The 20,038-nt window shown below is 40.3% G+C and overlaps 1 protein-coding gene across 1 annotated transcript in view; it reads right to left on the bottom strand.

The window, feature by feature from the left end:
- The window catches only part of lingo2 (leucine rich repeat and Ig domain containing 2), a gene marked incomplete at its 3' end in the record, with an annotated part of 345,906 nt that overhangs the window by 286,755 nt on the left and 39,113 nt on the right, over positions 1–20,038 (bottom strand). The window lies entirely within an intron of this gene.

A 20,038-nucleotide genomic window follows, 5' to 3' on the forward strand; every position in this document is an offset into this window, starting at 1 on the left:
AACATGAATCTTCCATCAGCACTCATAACAGTTAACAGGCAAACGGGTAAACCATTTGTTTAAACTTTAATTATGTATTTGTTTATTCATACATATATCATTTTCATTGTATGTAGGCCACTTCAGCATCCTGCTTGCCAGAGATGAAGTTCAGGCTTCACACTTAGGTTTGGTTACCCTTTAAGCAACTGAATAGTAACAGCATTTCACTAGTAGGCTGTTAGACGAGTTTGTTGCCAGCAGATGAAATCTTAAGTGGAAATGTTAAGCTTCACAGACTAATTCTGAATGGTTTAGTGGCCAACTTGGAACTTTAAAATTCATCAATTTAAAACAGTTTAATTTCACTTAATTTAACTCTCAACACGGTTCAGCTAAGGTTAATCTTGCTGAGATCAAATCGTTTTAAGGGAGACTTAACAGAAGTTTGTTACACAGCATTGTGGAACTGGAACTTTATAAATGAAATTCCACAATGCCTACCTATAGTGATGGATCGATGGATGGATGTTGACGTTTCAGTTGAGATGCTTTTCCATCTTTATACCCGTAGGTTTACTGGCAGAGGTATATGTATATGATTTATTATTGTCAACTTGAAGCAGATTTTCTACTGGCAATATGCCTCATTGTGACAACAGCCAAAGCACTGCCCTGTCATCTGCTGCGTTAAAACATGCTATGCCAGTACTGAAATGTTTAACTCCTCTTAAAGGTAAATTGTTTTCAAATAACTTTACGTTAATCTACCACAATTGACATTCTACCGCTCTTCATAAAAAAATACAAATAGAGGAAAAGCAAAAGTCAGCTGTTCTCTGAAATCATTATGCCTCTTTGACAGCAACGTTTTGTGATAATATGAGATCCCGGGATCCTGTGAGCCAGCTGACATCTCGATGACAGGGGAGGTCAACCAGCTACGGTGAGTTTCTGGCAAGAAGCCCTTTTTAACGACCAGCATCGAGGGCTGCCGCCTCTAGTCCAAGAACAGGTAAGCTGTCCGTGTTAATCCCAGCCTAGTGTGACATTTTGGAGGGGTGAAGGGTGGGAGACGTTGTGGCTTTCTCCGCTTGGAGAGCCTGGATCATTTTGGCTCTCCTCCTCTGAGATGTGTGGGGAGTGGAGCAGTTCCAGGAGGGGATTTTGGAAGCAGGGAGAACTGGGGAGAGGAGGCAGAGGAAGGAGGAGGTAGGAGGCACTGCTGGGATGTAATCTCGAGTATGCCAAGGTCAGCAGTACTCTCTTGGTGCGTAATGCATCCCTGCTGAAAATGTGCATGAAAAAAAAAGATGCACACACGCACACACACACGTGCGTGCATGTGCGCACACATGCATGCGTACATGGATGAATGAGCGCACCCATGTGGATGCCTGCACGCAGTGCCCCATATTACAGTAATTCTTCCCCAAAGACAGCCTGCTGAGAGATGCTAAATCTTCACTGGGCTCCTGCTCAGCCATTGTATTCACGTGCACCTCTCTTCCTCTTATGCATACGCGTGCGCGCACACACGCACACACACACACACACACACACACACACACACACACACACACACACACACACACACACACACACACACACACACACACACACACACACACACACTATGCCTATCACTGCAGTGGTCTGGACTTGATCTTCACTTGTCGTCTTGGGGAGTAGAGGTCAGGCTAGAGTTGTTTACTTGTGTGGGCTCCAGGTTGGAAAGAGTCCACATAGAATGTTGTGCTGTTTAAGGTGGGCTGCTGGGTTAGACATTCCATAACCTCTACTTGTCCCCTACCCTAAAAAATCTGATTGACCTAAAGTACAGTACAAAAATGTAATGAATACACCAAACAAGTTTACACCATGCCCTATACTGCACTGAAATAGTGGATGTGTATCACATAATAGAAAATACAATTCAATAGTTGTTTTTTTTCCCAGTTGAAAATCAGTTATTTTCATTTGATTAAGTATACATTTCCCTTGCAAGCACTTTGCAGTATAGGTTTTCCTTATATTGTAATAGATGTTTTTGTTTTGTTTTGTCTCACTCAAACATTTCATTTATCACTGATTGAGGCAGAGGTAGCAGGAAATATAATGTTGTTTTTTTTTGCTTCGCTGGACCGTTGGTCTAGATAGATTCATGGATAATACTGTAAGAATATCTACATGACATGGTCAAAATTAAAGAAGCAAATTAAGACTTCATCCATTTTTGGTCCAGTTATGTTCTCAGGGAAAAGGTCAGAGTTAATCACTATTATAACATAATGATTCTTGACAGAATGCCAGGGCCGTTCCTCTTAATGACAGTTAATGTGCTGTGTGAGACACCGTTCAGAAGCCTCAGTAAAAACACAGTTGGGAATAAGTTATATGAAATGGTTGTGAAATACAGCAATATTGCTTGATAAAAAGCACATTGTTGTTCAAATTTAGTTTGGTATTTTTCTCACTTGAATTGACGGTGTACGTGATCATTATTTGAGTGACTTTTATTATCCTTGGGCACTTGGAACCTGTAAAGATCCTAATTGCATAATAAAAAAACAAACATTTTAACTGCAAGCAAAACATATTTTACATACTGCATCATGGTCATGCTTTTCAATGAATTATAGTTTCAAAGCATTGTCATAAGAGGCAATGTCCAAGAATGAGGAAATGAAGGCATTAACGTGATCACTGAGGATTGTTATTGGTAAGTGATTTTAAAGACATCTGTCAGAATGCTGATTGATAATCCACCTTTAGAAGACTTACAACACTGAACTGCCTCTGAAATATTAGCTGAATATTGAGGTAAAGAAATACACATAATCATTCATATCCTCGTTGCAACTTTTGGTAATTGACCTTCCTGCCATTGGGGTAATGGGAACATTTCCATCTTTATGCAGCCTGTGAATGAGTTAAAAACAGCGATAGTCTCCATATTTGATCTAGAATGAAGTGGGAAGGTCGGTCATGGGGAGTATTTGTGAATAAAAACACACTATCTTGGCTCTGTAAGGGTTTAAGTACAGTATATCGAAGGGGTTTGGAGGAAAGCACATTATTCATTTTCTTTCACTAGTACTGCATGCCAAACAGAATACAACCTAGCATGCTAATAACCTTGCAAGTCCCCTAGCATGTTTTCTAGTATAGCTTGCCGTTAACGAGAAGGAACAGGTTATTTTATGCAGCTTTTTTCTTTTACCAAAAAAAAATCAACTGTTAGTTTCTTGATGTGGAAGTGTTACCGTTACCAACCTAGATTTCCTCTGCTATCACCTTCCCTCCTCTTTATTGCTTTTTTTTCTCCACTTTTTGTTATTCTCCTCAAACATATGGTATCTGTATTCCTCAGCCTTTTGTGTCCCTGCGTAGCTCAGCAGGTAGAGCAGGATATGAACACTGCAGGAGTGAGGGATTTCATCCTCTGTGTAATTGTGTGGGTTGAACATGGAACTGATTTTCAGGGTTAGGGTGCCATTCATCAACTCAGTAGCTAGAACTGACAATACCCGTATCAACTGAGGACAGCCCCCCCCCCCCCCATATCTCTCTCTCTCTCTCTCTCTCTCTCTCTCTCTCTCTCTCTCTCTCTCTCTCCCACCCCCCCCCCCACACACACCCAACTGGTCAAGGCAGATGGCCCATCCACAGCCAGGTTGTGTTTGAGGTCTCGTCTTGTTTACCACTTAAACCCTATATACCTAGTTGACCAGGGTCTCCCACAGTGCAATACTTCCGTCCGCTCCTTTTTCGCTCCTACACCAAATCTCCTCACCAAAAATAAATAAGCTATACAAGCACACAATGTGTTGTTGTCACACATCGTGCACTTGTAGATCTACCATTTTTGCTGAATGTTCACCCCACCCTCATGTGTGTGTGTGTGTGTGTGTGTGTGTGTGTGTGTGTGTGTGTGTGTGTGTGTGTGTGTGTGTGTGTGTGTGTGCATATATCTCTTGAATGTATTACTGGTGTGTTTTTTTACATTATAATATGTATACTTTTGTGTGTTAAAGGGGAGTTTTTCCTTGTCCCCATCACCAATAGACTCTATGCACAGCAGCCATATTGTTAGGACATTGGGCTTCTTCTTACTTCCTTCACAGGTGTTACCAATGATATATATAATAAAGGCTCTGTGCATGTTGTTGGCTCACTAGAAACACTCCATTTTGGTTCCCAAATGCCCCCTTATGGTGGGTGTGTAACTCTGAGAGTGTACAAATGGACCCAAATGGACCCGTAAGGTTCCATTTGAGTCCATTTGTACACTCTCAGAGTTATGGGGGTCCTTGAAAATAAGACAACCACTATGCCACACTAAATGGAACTGAGCCTTAATTAGTATCATTGGTAACACCTGTGAAGGAAGTAAGGAAGGGGCCCAATTCATTCCCAATATGGCTGCTGTGCATAGAGCCTATTGCTTGGTCATGGGGGAATTGTTGTGTGTTTGTAAATTAAAGAGTATGGTCTTGATCTGCTCTATTGTGTAATGTGTCATGAGATAGATATCTTTTGGTGTGATTTGGCACTATATAAATAAGATGGACTTTTTAGAATGCTCGTTTTGAGTTGAAGCCTGCATGGCATGGCACCCGGTGAACTGTCAGCATTTGGCCTTTAGGCAGGATTTAAGGGTATGTCAGGACACTGAATCCTAATGTGGCTCTTCTCCTGCTTCCCTTTCAGAAGTGCTATAGAGCACCGAAGTGTGGCGTCACTGCCAATAGAGGGCGCTGTTTCATGGTTTTGTGGCTTTATTTTTTGTGTTGAAATCCCCATTTGGGAATCTTAGATCACGTCATACAAGAACTGTGTTCCAAACATAAACACACCACCCTGGCGTTTTTGTCAGGGGGGTGGCTCTGCATCGTTTATGATATTCATATTTGATACACCCTGTTTCTGGCGAAAATGGAATTAATTCTACCTTAAAAGTCTTAAGAACTACTACTTCCGGGTCTGAAATCGCTGTCCCTACAGCAGCCGCGTTCATGGGAAATGTAGTCTTTGGGTTGTTTGACTCATTTCTAGTGTTTATATTGTGTTACTCTTTGGGTAAATGTGTACATTTACACCTTCAGTCGATGCTTCATATCCATATGAGTAAAATCGCCAGGGTGGTGTGTTTATTTTTGGAACACAGTTCTTATATGAAGCAATCTAAGATTCCCCAATGAGGATATCAACACAAAAAGTAAAGCCACGAACCTGCAAAAAAGCGCCCTCTACTGGCAGTGACGTCAGGACTTCGGTGCTCTATAATGTTGTGGACTTAAGACTGACATTCATATTCCACTTTTCCATTTTATGTGTATGTTTGTATTCTTACTTACTTACTACTTAAGTACTACATACGTTCTTCAACATGATCCGTAAAGTTCACTTAAAGACCTTTTTTAATAAAGTTACCATGACAGGCAAAAACAATGTTCTTGTTCATGTTACTAGTTATTGGTCTTAAAACATTCATGCTTATCTATAATAAAGGACTCTGCATAGTTGCAGGGGTTGGGGAAAGAATAGGCGAAACGTTTCAACATCACACGGGTATTTACCCACTGTAAACAGAGCCTTTTGTAATCGTTTCAAAAGCCTCAACTGCCGGGGTGTTTCTTGTGATGTCAGCCCTGAGCCGGCAGGAGTGTTGGTGGTGGTACTGTAAAGTCTCTATGGAGTAAGGAGCATGCTTTTTTTATTCTGCCCCAGAAGCTTTCAACCAAATCCATTGTCATTTCAACTGACAATCAGGGACCTTAAACATTGTAATAAAGTACTTAATATATATTTTAAATATGTGTTCTTGTTTCCCGTCTACTGATTGCGTTCATCATCACAGTTTCTCAGGAGTTCCCTGAAGGCGGCAGCAGGTAAATAATTGATGGGCCTGAAAGCTGTTTCTGCAAGGGAGTGCCCATGCAACTCTGGGGAAACAAAAAAAGGAACCCGTAGACTGGTGGAAGCAGCCTGGGCCTCAGCAAGAATTAGCATTGTGTTCCTTCATGCCGAACAGTTGGCGCTGAGACAATTCAATACAGTTTTCATTACAATGCAAAAGTCCCTTGCAGGCACAGACATCAAAGGACCGGTTTGTCTCGCCCTATGTTTGCTCTGAGATACCAGAGAGATGGAGATAAAGCTAAGTTGATTTTCAAAGAGCACTACTGACAGAAGCATTAGGGACATTATGGACATGTACTAAACTGAAACAACATAAGACGCAGTATCATGCACTTCAAGGCCGAAAACTACCGTACTGTTAAATGGTGCAGCCGATGGCCAAGTTCCAGCCATGGAATTTCATTTTTTTTATTACTATCATCAATTCAGCTGACACTTGCAAAAGATGAGTAACTCTGTTCCAATACTATAAACAAGGGGATAAAGGCTCTCCAATGACATCAAAGACACATGTTGGAGCTGGTCCCCATTGACAGTGGGTTTGTGACTTACTTTGTGAACTCGCAAATGATAATTTGAGGTTTTGCATGCTAATGACTTATTTTATTCTGGTACTAAGAGTTATGAGAAAGAAACCATGTGTCCACTGGTGTTGGTTGAATGTTGGTCAGTTATACAGTAGTCACATGTCTACATGTTCCCAGCTTTGGTAAATGCTTGTCCACAGGTACAAAGCTATATAGAGCTGTATAAGATCATAGCAATTAAAGTTAAATTACGCCCTGTTACCAATGACAAAATAAGTGCTGCAATCAAAATGTATTATTGTCACTGGAACAATTAAACAAAAAAAAAATCTCAATTCGTTTTAACACGGTTGACAAGCTTAATTGAGATCGCAGTTATTCAATAAAATATCTGGAGCAATCTTGTAAACAGTGTCACATATCCCAGTGGGACCTGTGTGGCACACTTTGGGGAGGCTTTGAATCTCTGGAATCAATGCTGTATGTAGGACACAGCACGAAAAGAAAAAAACCCCACCAGATTTCAGTCAACATTTTAAAACGAAACAGAGATTTGAAGTTGAACACTGACGCAGAAAAGGGTCAAAATCCAATAAGACAAAGCTAAGCCGAACACACCACCCTTCTATTCATTTTGTGTTCACTACTTCACCTGAGAAGGGTTAAGGTGATGCTATAAACCATCAAAGCAAAGCCTCGCCGACATCTAAGCCCTAAAGCGGTGGTTCTCAGACTTTTTAAACTCAAGGATCTCCATAACTCTGAGAGTACCATTTGTACACTCTCAGTGTAACAGACCAGTGAGGGTCCATTTCGGGTCTTCGGACCCCATTTTGAGAACCACTGCCCTACATACAGTGTTTAACTTTTCTGAATTGTCGCATACAAATAGTGAAAATTCCAGTTACAAGCTCACAACATGTCACATCGCAACACGTTGTGAGCTTATTGATAGATCTCATATTTTCATTGTTTTTGAAAAAAACGATTGACTGTTTAGGAAATGTGTGGGAAAACAATTTTGCATACAGTATAATGACATGTCCAAAATAGGGACACCAAGTTTAAAGTGGTAAGCTCTTGATATACCGAGCAATATTTGTTCCTACGCTCACCTATGGTCATGAAGTGTGGGTCATGACCAAAAAAATAAGATTGTGGATACAAGCGGCCGCGAGAGATTCGGAGTAGAACCACTGCTCCTTGACTTGGAAAGGAGACAGCTTAGGTGGTTTCGGGCATGTAATACGGATGCCTCCCGAGCGTCTCCCTAGGGAGGTCCCTCTGGGAGGAGACCCTGTGGCAGACCAAGGACCAGATGGGGGGAGACTGGCCTTGGAACGCCTCAGGATCCCCCAGGAGGAAGTTGCTAATGTTGCTCTGGAAAGGGAATTCTGGAGCTCTCTGTTGGAACTGTTACCCCCGCGACCCGATTGGATGGATAATACGACACCAACAAGCTGCAAAATGTAGAACTGAACTGATGAAACGATGAAACGTCTCTATAATATTACATAAGTCTAGACATCGAGCTATAATACTTCAACCATCACTGAATATTGATGTATCTGGGAGCTTTTCATAATTCTGTCAGTCTACAACATGCATCAAATAAAAATAATCAGGATTTGACATGGTGTGCCTACAGTATTTTTCAAGCAAAAAAGGTCAATTTCTCATAACAATTGGCTCTCAAAGAGCCTTAATACTTTAGTAATACAGAGGGTAAGTGATTTGGGAGCATAAAGCAATACTTTTGTAACTGCCACGGCGAATGAATTTCCCTCGTGGGATCAATAAATGTCTATATAAATCTGCTCCTTGCTGAGTGTGGATGTTCAGAGCTAAAAACTGACAATCAACAGAGCATACTGTAAAAGTGAAATGGAAATGCATCCGGAAAATACGCAAATACAGTATGTGTGTAATAATAATTTCCAGTGAGATGGCATGGTGTAATTGTACATTTGTGAAACAAAAAATAAATATATAAATAAATAAAGTCTGGCTTTATTTTTTATATAGATTGTGGATTCACCCTCTTCTAGAGTGTTGCAAAAGACTGAAACTGAAAAAAAGGAAAAACAGTAATAACGACAGTATTGATGCAATTAAGTGAGTATCAATTGGAAAGTGGGTGTTTGACTTCTGCTTCAGCGGTTTCATCCATAATTCGTTTTTACATTCTGATGTGCTACTAACTGGAGCGAGAGGTGGAGCAATTTGTAATGTTTGCATTTCAAATCTAATTTCCATAGCCCTTCCCCCTGCAAGCTGAATGCATTACAGAAGACAATTGTACATCGTCTATATTTTCAGAGCCACGGTTTGTGGAATAGCCAAGTTGAAAAGACATTATCACCATCACAACATTAATACACAACAGATCTACGTAGCCAACCAAGCATAAAGTCTAATAAGAAACATCATATAGCATGCCACAAAACCATGGCCATGATTGTATTTCCCATTTGCTTTTGTGCATTATCTGTCATTTTAATTAGCTTTATTGAACTTGGCCTCAGATGAAGAACAGGCCAACATTTCAGGAAATACATGGTGCTTATCAACAATGCATTTCTATGTTTGAAGCATATTGAAGAATATTCTAATTCTGATGCCAAACCTTCTCATAGTAAGTAATGAAACAAATATATAGTTTAGATGAGGTATGTCCTTTGCAAATATTAGTGAATACTGGGGATATTTCACTCATTAGGAGACGAGTGGATTAATTACAGTTTCCCTGTTCTGAGATGCGCGGATGGGCTTTTTCGTCACCCTAATCCACGTGTACACATTCATTATCCATCCGACATCTAACCGCATTAATTATATTATCCTATTTATAGATCCTCACCGACCGCATGTGAAATAATTATCATTTCCCTGACGTTAGTTTTCTTAGTTGTGAGATCACAGAAATGCATTGTTTAACGAATGATTGGGACGTCCCTCCGTCTTTTTTCTTCTCCTTTTTCCGTGCAGCACTTACCTACGGACGCCGCTCTAACTGTACTGTAGGCAATGGGATGCTATATGGATACAAACTTGTACAAACAATGTCACTCACCGCTGTCACCATCACTGATGTAGTGACTGTATACATATCAATGGTAACAGCAAGCCCTCAGTCTTCAATCATTTTCTCACATCGCAACTTTTCATAAGACATCCAGCACTTCACTCGTCATCGCCAGGGTTAAGAACTTCACTAAATCACTCCCATGCCAAACTTTTATTTCTCCCTTCTTTTTTAAAAATGTTGTCTTAAATCCTCTCACTATAGCAGCCTTTGCATCCACTGATGTTGTTTGGAAGTGGAAGGACCCCTTGCCGGCAAAACACATGTAGTAGACAGCTAATTTGTGCCTGATGACATAATATTAAAATACTACAAACGCACGCACAACAAGATTTTGTGCTTTTTAAGAGCTGAAATAGGCCTATTAGATAGATGTAATTAATGTATTCCCGCATTATTTCACCCGTGGTTTATCCAATATTAATTAATAATTATATTTGATTGACCCAAATCCACCCAAACTGCGGTTATCTGCGGCAACCGCGGCTAAAACCGCGATCCGCGCATCTCGGCTCATTGCCTATATTATGTTTTCAGTTTCCCAAAATGTCCACATGTAGTTGTAGATTTATAGTACATGCTAATATAAATCATTATTGTTAAAAAAAAATGTGGACAGGAAAAAAAACTAAAACTAAACTTGCATTTATCTATAAATAATCATGCTTGTATACTCAATTTTACTTGCATTAATGTACAGAGATAAGTGAAATAATTGATAAATGAAGTGATCATTTTTTTCTTTTGGAAAATTGCAATTTAGGGATGATCCCTCGACTCTGCTAGAAGGAATCGACGCAACGTCACCTTCGTCCATTCCAATAGACGGATTTCCGCGCGACGTCATCACAGAGCAGAATGCGCAATCTGCGCATGCTCGGGGAAAACGAATTGTTGCGCCGTTCACTCTGTTGTTATGTTCGGGAGTTAGATAGCCATAATTCTGCTATTATAAGCATAATAGGCATAATGCTGCTATCATATACAAACAGATCCAACTTCCTACAAATCATTTTTATTGAGTAAACAAGGTATTACAAACTGCATAATTTAATCTACTTTCATTAAACCCGGTGAAGATCATTTATTTTATGAATGGACATTTGACCAGAGCTGCTGCGGGTAATGGCGCCCTCTATAGGCTACCCCCGGATCTGCACGGTCATATCCTCTCATGTTTACTAACAGGAAACCTGTCTATATTAGGATTTGTAGAAAAACCCTCCTAGCTTGGATTCTTTTTTTGTTGTTGAAAACCAGCCATTTTCAACTGGCGATCGCTTAAAAATGTCCGATCGTGGTAGAAAAGTTTTTGTTCCAGTGGATATAACAGGTAAAGAACGCTGGCACTCTGAGGATAATTTGGATGCATAGTACCTGGCACTCAATGTGTTAATACAAACCCCCTATTCTATACTTGATCAGCTATTCAAACATTTTTAATACAGGACTTTTACTTGTAACAGAGTATTTATACTTTGTGGTATTGCTACTTTTAGTAGTAGTTTAGTAAGTATAAAATCTGAGTACTTCTGCCACTACTGTGCCTCTGCCAACGCCATGCAAATGTCAAGATATGCCATTTCCACATGTTGGATAGTTCAGCACTATATTATTTGTTCAGTGGCCAGAAATGAGCGCTCCATCACTCCCATTCTGTTTGACTGTGCCAATAATGTATACGAATTTATATCTGCTGATAGGCACTCAAATTGCCCTGGTGTTACATGAACCCATTTGGAAGTTATAAACAAGTATAAAGGTTAATCAGTTCTTGTCTCTTGATCAACATTTCCATAAAGTTTGGTTTTCCTTGAATATGTTTGTAAGTTAAATGCCTTAATATGATACGGCCACTAGTCTAGCGCACACACCCGTTCCCCGATCAGTTACATAACTTTGCGTCATCTTATTTTAATTACACAATGTGATCCGGTTTAGAGCCTGCCTTCCGTATCCAGTAATTTGCACACACACACACACACGCACACGCACACGCACGCACACACACACGCACGCACGCACGCACGCACGCACGCACGCACGCACGCACGCACGCACGCACGCACGCACGCACGCACGCACGCACACACAGAGTTCCCGTATCTGCTCTAGACCCAGAGCAGATCAGAAACATGCAAAAATGATCCCAGTCTAATGTTAAACATTAATTAGCTGAGAGTTGCCCCATGACCATAATTTACACAAAGTTTCATGCAAATCCGATCATAGGTTTTGGAGATAAATCCTGCCTACAGAAAGACGGAATGGGGCAAAATCATAACCCCAATCCGACACAATTCCATTGGTGGAGATAATTAATTCAGCAGTCATGGAGCAAGAAGTGAGACTAACAGCTAGATATGATTAAAAATGGGCTCTGTAATGGAGACATTTTGTCGTTTCATAAATAGAATGCATAGAATCCTCATGCATGTTTGAAAAAAAATGTCAATGTTGTATTTGTCAAATGGTGGATATTGTGCATTTCATCAAGAGAAGTATACCAGCAATTAATCAATGCTACACTGAAAAAGACATAGAAAACAAACTCATAAATCAATTTGGTGCACATCAGTACATTTTAACCCCATGTGCATCTGCATAACAACCACCATAACGACAGATATTGCTGCCCTATTTCCCTAAATACATTGTGGAGGCACTTATCCTAATTCATTTGTAAAAATGAAGCTGCATTTGATTGTGCAGCAGATGTAGAATCCACCGGAGATTGTGCATTTTTTAATTATTCATTTTCATCATGTCTCCACAACAATGATTATAGCAATTAGCCTGCTACATTTAATACAGACTACAGTGCAATCATGCTATAACGTTGCTGTATCCTCTCCCAGCTATACTCCATTGTACTGTACAGTATGTTTGTTTTATACTGTAAGATTAATGAGATACCTCAATAGAAGAGTATGTGCTAAATGTGGGACTAGTTTGGTGCAGGGTACGTACAGTACTGCTAAGGTTGAGTGAAATCTGATTCATATTTCGTTGCATGTCGGTGTTGCATGCCAAAAATAGCCGATCTACAAACTCACAATGTGTTGCGATGCTTCACATTGTGAGCTTGTAGATCAGCTATGTTCAGCGTGCAACAAAAGCTAGGATGGTGCAGGGCACTGCCGAGGCTGGGAGTGAAGCCTGATTTATATTTTGTTGCACGCTGGTGTGACATATACCTGAAACAGCTGATCTAGAAGCTCACAATGCATCACATTACGATTCATTGTGGGCTAGATTTGCTATTTTCGGAACGAGACACCAGCACACAATTAAGTATAAATTAAGCATAAGGGGAAGTCGGAGGGTCAGGTAGTGAGAAAAGACTGCATTACATTTACCCAGGGCACTGCCAGACTAAGCACATTTCTTAGTTAGTGGCATTGCTCTAGGCTCCTTGAAGCCTTTGATAAATCCTGCCTTTGTTTTCGTTCAATCAACATAAAACAGTTCACAAACTTTTAGATGTTTTATTCAAGCTGACATTTCACTTTGGTTAGAACATTTCCCTTTTCAATTCATATTGCTACTGTATATGAGCAGTCAACCTCTATGCTGTCTGCACTGGGATACCACGGCTGCCTCGTTAGTTAGCTTTTGTTTGATTCATTATTGATAATGGAAGAAACGGCCCCAAATACCCTTTGAAAGGCATGGTAGAACTTCATTGTTCACGAAATACAAACAGTGATCCATAAAATAATGACAATTTCAATTCAGTTATATAATAAGAAAGGTATTTGGGGACTTTATGGTTGGTTGGTAAAATGTACTTTTTCATTGGTTAATTGGTAAAATGAATGCCCTGGCTATTACTACAGGTGACCTGGGTACAGGCCTACTGACCTTTTAAATTATATTATAATAATATATACTAGACTAGAGGTTCGGGTCGCTTCATGGCCCTCATATCTATCTCGCCGCCGATCCGACCAATATGCCCATATATGGAGATCTCTGTATCTATCAATACCTTGACCCCTTTTATGCCCATATATGGAGATCGCTGATGTCATCAGTATGTGCCCATATATGGAGCTCACTGATTTGTTTGCGCCTGATGTCATCACATGTTAAACAACATACTCCATACTTGGGCGTAGCCACATTGGGAACTCCTTATTTGGTTATGGCTGAGTCATAGTGACATGAGCGTAAGGATAAATAAGGATAATTCCTTTTAACAGGTTGTTCATGAAAGTCCTTGCGGTCTTGTTTCCAATGAGAACCTGTGAGCAATTAGGGGTTAAGAGTCTTGCTCAGGGACGAATTTCATTTCATCGACACATATGCTAACCTGGCCTGGAATCGAACCTGGGGCAACCAGGGCCTCTGGCTCCCCAGGCGGGCTCACTAACCATTCAGCTATGGCCGGCCGTGACAATGTGGTCAGCCTTATATTATGTTATATTAAATATATTTGTCATACTTATTCTCACATTTTTTCACATCCATTCCCAAACATTAATTTAATTCCCAGGACTTTTAATAACTACTTTCCAAAGATTATCAATTACATAAGTACAGTACAACACTAGACAGGTTAAAACTTCACCCTCCCCATTACCATACTAACCAGGGCCAATTTCCCCTCAAATAAAGAGGCACCAAACTCTGGGATAAGCATTCTAATGGCAGACAACTATCCTCATTTTATTCATACAAGAATAATCTGAAGGATGTCCTGATCGACCAGGTCCTCTCACAAACGCACACGCACACGCACGCACACGCACGCACGCACGCACGCATGCGCACGCACGCACGCACGCACGCACATTCTCATAACATATACTCCTGCATTGATTCATTTATTGCTTTTGTTTTGGTATTTTTTTAAATGACATGTCATGTAGGCTTATTGTCATTTTAATCATGTCTTATATTATTAATGTACAGTACTGTATACTGTATGTTATACATAGGTAGAGGCCTTGTATAAGTCCTCTTTTGCATACATTTTGTACTGATTTAAAACATTGTGTTAAATAAATAAATTTAATAAATAATTCATCAAATGCTCAGGAGGATTTTTTCCCCTCAGTCTGTCAGAGCCCTGAACAAGGACAATAAATAAATAAATCTAAACAAAGCAAACTGCATTCAGTATGTCAAAATCCCTTTGTAGTTTTTGCTCACACTGTTACTTGCACTAATGTACTGTATGTTTTTAAGTGTATAAATGCATATTTAAAAACCTTACTACAGATTCTAAGATCCAGATACGTACTAATTCACCGCCTATTCTGCACATTTTCCATTGCTGCTAAAAAACAAACATTTCACTGCTTGCATTTGTACCAGTGAGTGACAAATAAAACCCTCTTGAATCAAGTTAGAGTTTGAAAGCGCGTGCTTCTTATCCTCAGTATCCTCTGTAGACTTGTCAGCATAACCCCTCTAAAGGATTTTAGTCAAATTAAGGGCCTAAGTGAAGCTCCATTGTGAATGCTACCACAGTAGCAATCAAACTTCAATTATTTGTGTGTTAAGAACTAATGAGCCATTATAATATTGTAGGTGGTCATTGTTTATCAATAGCATTAATGACAATAGCCTCAGGGGTGACATTGATCGGTTTCTCTGCTTGCTCCTTTCCTCCGGATGTGGCCAGAGTCAATAAGATTTTAATGAAAGACAAACTATCCAGTGGAAAATGTCAGCACAATACTTATCCTGACTAGCTGGCAGAAACCTTCTTCATATTATCTTATCTAACTTTTTTTCATAAATACCCTATTTTATAGGCTACTGTTTCGTATGACAATGTCGAGCACAGGTAGTGAGAATAGCATTAAGATTTTTTTTTTTAAACATTTTGAAACTCTTGAAAAGTAAACTGGCAGAATGAGACTCGCTCACTACATAAAAGTTAAGGAAAACAGACTTTAAGATAATATATATATATTTTTAATCTTTATTTTATAATGCTCATCTTGTGCTCGGTGCTCAAAGTGAATTAAAAAGCAAACATTTCAGTCCTCCTAGGACCTTCGTCAGTGCTATAAGGGCCTTATAGCAAGACTAAATAATAACTAGGTTTATTTTTTAACGGCTCAGGTCTTGGGGCTACTGTGACATCTTGTCGCAATCCTCTATTCCCTTCCTCCTGTGCACTGTTATGGGGAAGGGAAAGGGACTGTGTAAATGGCCACGTAATTCTGGGTATTGTTCTCTATATACATTTAACCCACCCGTTTGATTGTCTCAACGACATTAAGGCTTGGATGGCTCTAAACTTTCTAAATGTAAACAAGAGTAAAACAGAGGTCATTGTGTTTGGGCCTAGTGGTCCTGGAGTTGTACACACTGACCTGGGTTCCCTGCAACCTTAAGTTAAACCCCTGGTCTCCAATCTTGGTGTCAAATTGTTCTTAAACGTGAAAAACTGATAAATGCTGTGGTCAGATGCAGCTTTTATCATCTGAGGCTGCTTGCTCAAATCAAGTTTGTGCTATCTTTTAATGATTTTGAGCGAGTGATTCATGCTTTTATTTCCACACGTTTGGACTACTGTAATGCACTTTATGCTGGCTTAAACCAAAGCCTCAATTGCTCGTTTACAGTTAGTCCAAAATGCTGCTGCATGTCTCTTAACTAGAACCTGCGAGCTTGACCACATTACACCGATTCTGGCTTCACTTCATTGGCTCCCTGTTCGCTTCAGAATTGATTTCAAGATTTTTAAGAGTTTGTTTTTAAATCACTGAATGGTTTGGCACCTCAGTATCTCTTTGAACTTCTGGAAGTCAATACTCCCCCAAGGTCATTGCCGTCTGCGAACCAGTTGAAACTTGACATCCATATGACACGTTTAAAGACCAGAAGTGACCGAGCCTTTTCAGTAGTAGCCCCCAAATTATGGAATGAGCTCCTCCCTTATATCAAACTGGCCCCCACCATCAAGACTTTTAAACCTGGCCTCAAGTCATTCAGTGCCAAGTAAATAAATAAATAATTGCCAATAGTGCCAGTGATTTTTCATTTTTCTTACCTTTTCAAGTAGTCACAGAATAGTGTGCAATCCATGAAATTTTGCATGCATATTCCCACTAGGCCGAGGAAGAAATTTTCACATTGGCCTGTTATAGCGCCACCAGCAGGTCTAATTTAGCAAAACACATTTTTGGAACAAAATGCCTCAAATCATGAATGCAGTGTCCGATTTCCGTGAAAGGCCCAAGAAGAAATGGCACCCTTTTCACATTGGCCTATTATAGCGCCTCCAGGAGGCCACAATAACCTACCTGACCTGGCGGAGACCTGTGCTCCGAGGAGCACTTTGATTTTCTGTGCAGCACTTTGGTAACCTTGTGTTGTAAAATGTGCTTTATAAATAAAGTGGATTGGATTGGATCCTAAATCTTAGGAACAGTGCATGAGCAGCTATTGAACAGTGCCCGGGGAGCAATTAATAGGTTGGTGTCTTGCTCAAGGACACTTTGATGCAACACTGCTTGCAAATACAGCAGTTGGGATTGACCCAGCCACCTTCCCAGGTACATAAGGAATCCGATCTACATGCATCTTGGATCTGCATCTGTTTAGCCTACTGACAAATAAAACAGTAATACACAGGTTACCATGATTTCTTATGAGCACCAAGGTTGCAGGGTTGAAGATAATGAGATTATCAGTATTCAGATATACAGATTTACAGATTATCTGACACACCGTGAACATGCAAGCTGAACCAATGTTGCTACAATCTGATAAATCCCTATAAATACGACACACAACCTGTCATGGGATGGGTTTCATTCCAAAACGAGACAATCAACAATCAAGGGTCTCCTGGTTTTACAATATGTTTGATAGATTGTAGATTAAAATCCTCGGTTATGATAGATGATAAAATTCTGTATAGAGAAAAGGACTCAGGTCCATTAGTAAAATGAACCTGAGTTACAACTGTACTGCACTTTTTCAATCTACACCAAATCTCTAATCTGCACTAGATTAATATTGTCCTCTTTTGGAAACTCACTGACATTTCAATCACAACATAGTCTGGGAATGCAATTTTGCAAATAGCGTCACACATAAAATGTGCATGCTGTGATTTAGCTATCATACTCGACCCCCACTTGTTCACTGACCCAAAGCTCACGAAGTGCTGTCCTTGTGTGGGCTACAGAAAGGTAGCAATGATAAACATGCATGCTCCAAATGCCCTCCTGCGCTATACATTTAGATGAATAAAACATGTGACACGCACGCACGCACGCACGCACGCACGCACGCACGCACGCACGCACGCACGCACAAGTGAATTCTGCCATGCAGACTCGGTAACTGCTTTTTCCCCTGTGGTCCTTTGTACTCCCGTATAGGTTAGAGTGACCGTTATTTAGATAATGAAAATAATACCCTTGGCTGCGAGAGAAAAAAAACATGTCTTAATGTGTGGCAACAGTGGGACCGGCAGCAGACGTTGAAGAGTTGGTCGTACATATATAAAAGCTTTGGGGACCGATGAACATCATGTGCACAGGATACAATAATGAAATAGTAATGAGCAGGAGCATACCACTCAGCGTCAAATGCAAACATATGATGTCTCTTTATGTAAGACTGAGTCGGGTGCTATGAAGGGACATAAACGTGCTCTATAAGCCAGAAGGGTCGGCTACAGGGAAGTTAAAGATCACGCGTTCACTCCAAGTGCATACAAACTGCCCTATCTGTACTGTTACTCATATGACGTCAAGGCTAGCATGGTCAAATGTATTATTATTTTGTTATTATTTTGACTTTCAAAATATTGCTTATTTGCCCATGTAACCTTTCAGCATTTTAATTTACTGCCACTCCTATTTTAAAATGTTATGTCAGCAGAATATAAACTATACAGGATGTTAACTAGTACTGTATGTACCGTATACTGTAGTTTGGTGGTCCATGCTGCATTGAACCCTTCACTTCTTTCTAAGATGGTACAATTTCACGCCACAGAAAGAACTTTGAAGCATATTAGAAATATGCTTCATTATTAACGTGAGATACTGATAATATTGTACATACCTAGCAGTGAACATCCACTGTGCACAATTTGCACTGCTTGTAAAAAAAAATGCAGTACTTCAGCAACATTCCTTTTCAATATTTTTAGTTCTTCCTCGCACGGTAACTGCATAAATAGTCAAGAATGATGTGGGTAAATTAGCTTAAACCCCTTTTCAGAGTGAGAAACAGTATCTTTCCTTTTTTCCTTCCATACCTTTATACTGGGCTCCTTATCTCTTTTCTGCAGTGTTTGCCTTTTTGTTCTCCCAATGTCATGCTACTATTCATCCCCAATCTGCCTCTGTTCACAACAACAAATCACCGTTTGGCTCTTTTTGTCTTCGGGACAAGGAAACTGTCTGTTTCTTTTTCAGGCGCTCAACCTCTTCGCCACATTGTCCTCGCTTTGCGTATTGTCTTTTCCCTCCGTCTGCCCCTTGTTATTTATGGAATAAAATAAAATAAACTGCAGGGGTTGAGTGAAGTAGCTAAAGCAATCACTGCAAAAGCCTGAGTGTTATTTTTACTCTAAGAGTGTAGAAATGGACCTTATGGGTCCATTTGTACAGTCTCAGAGTTAATTAACACTCAGGATTTTACCATCTCACAGCCAAGCTACCCCGGTCCTTGCCAAGAGCAGATTATGGACAGGGCTTGTCAGCTTGACAGTGCCTTCTGTCACCCCTTGCCACTCCGCCTACCCCTCGCACAGCGGAACTGCCTCGTCTTCCAGCATGACCGGCGATATTTATATCAGGGTGAAGATGCTGACTTCCTGTGCTGGCTCGTTTAGTGGCGTGTATTTGTCGTCACCAAAGAACTCGTTGATAATCCCCTGCTGCTCCGTCACACATGGGCAGAGCCTCTCATGCACGACTGAGTATATAAGGGGGAAGACTTCTGCGCCAATCAAATTACTTTCTCCAGTCACATTACAGCTGGGTTTTGATTGTCACACAACATGGAGAATTGTTCATTCCGTTGGATGATTAAACAACAACTGAAAAATGTAATAAAAGGATTAGCAGCTTCTGTTTGGTGGGACTGCAATCATGTTACTTTTCAAATGCTCTCCATAGGACACAGAACTGAACCTGCATGCTTTCCCTTCCTCCGGACTCATGTTATAATACAGCCAGGTCAACACTGGCATCTTTCTTATTTTTATTTTTTATTGTATTTTTCAGGGCACAAAAGGACTATTTTTCTTGCCTACCAACTTTTCCCATCCAAAGAGCGGATTATGGCAGTCTACAGTGAAAAATCCAAACTGGAGTTAACTCCATTTCCGAGACTCTGCTATCCTGAGGTAGCTGTCAACCTGTCAACTTTCTCTGTATGCTATTCCCACTTACCCCAGTTGCAATCCATTACAACAGGGGTGAGGCGATACTCTGCGAAAGCCGGTGCCGGCTTCCCACTATTGATTTACTCCAGGTCTAGGATGACTACATGTTGCGAGAAGCAAGTAGAGAGTAGAGAATTGCCTCCTCTTCCA

This window comes from Gymnoscopelus microlampas (assembly GCF_963454915.1).
Source record: "Gymnoscopelus microlampas genome assembly, chromosome: 18".
Classification (NCBI taxonomy): Eukaryota; Metazoa; Chordata; class Actinopteri; order Myctophiformes; family Myctophidae; genus Gymnoscopelus; species Gymnoscopelus microlampas.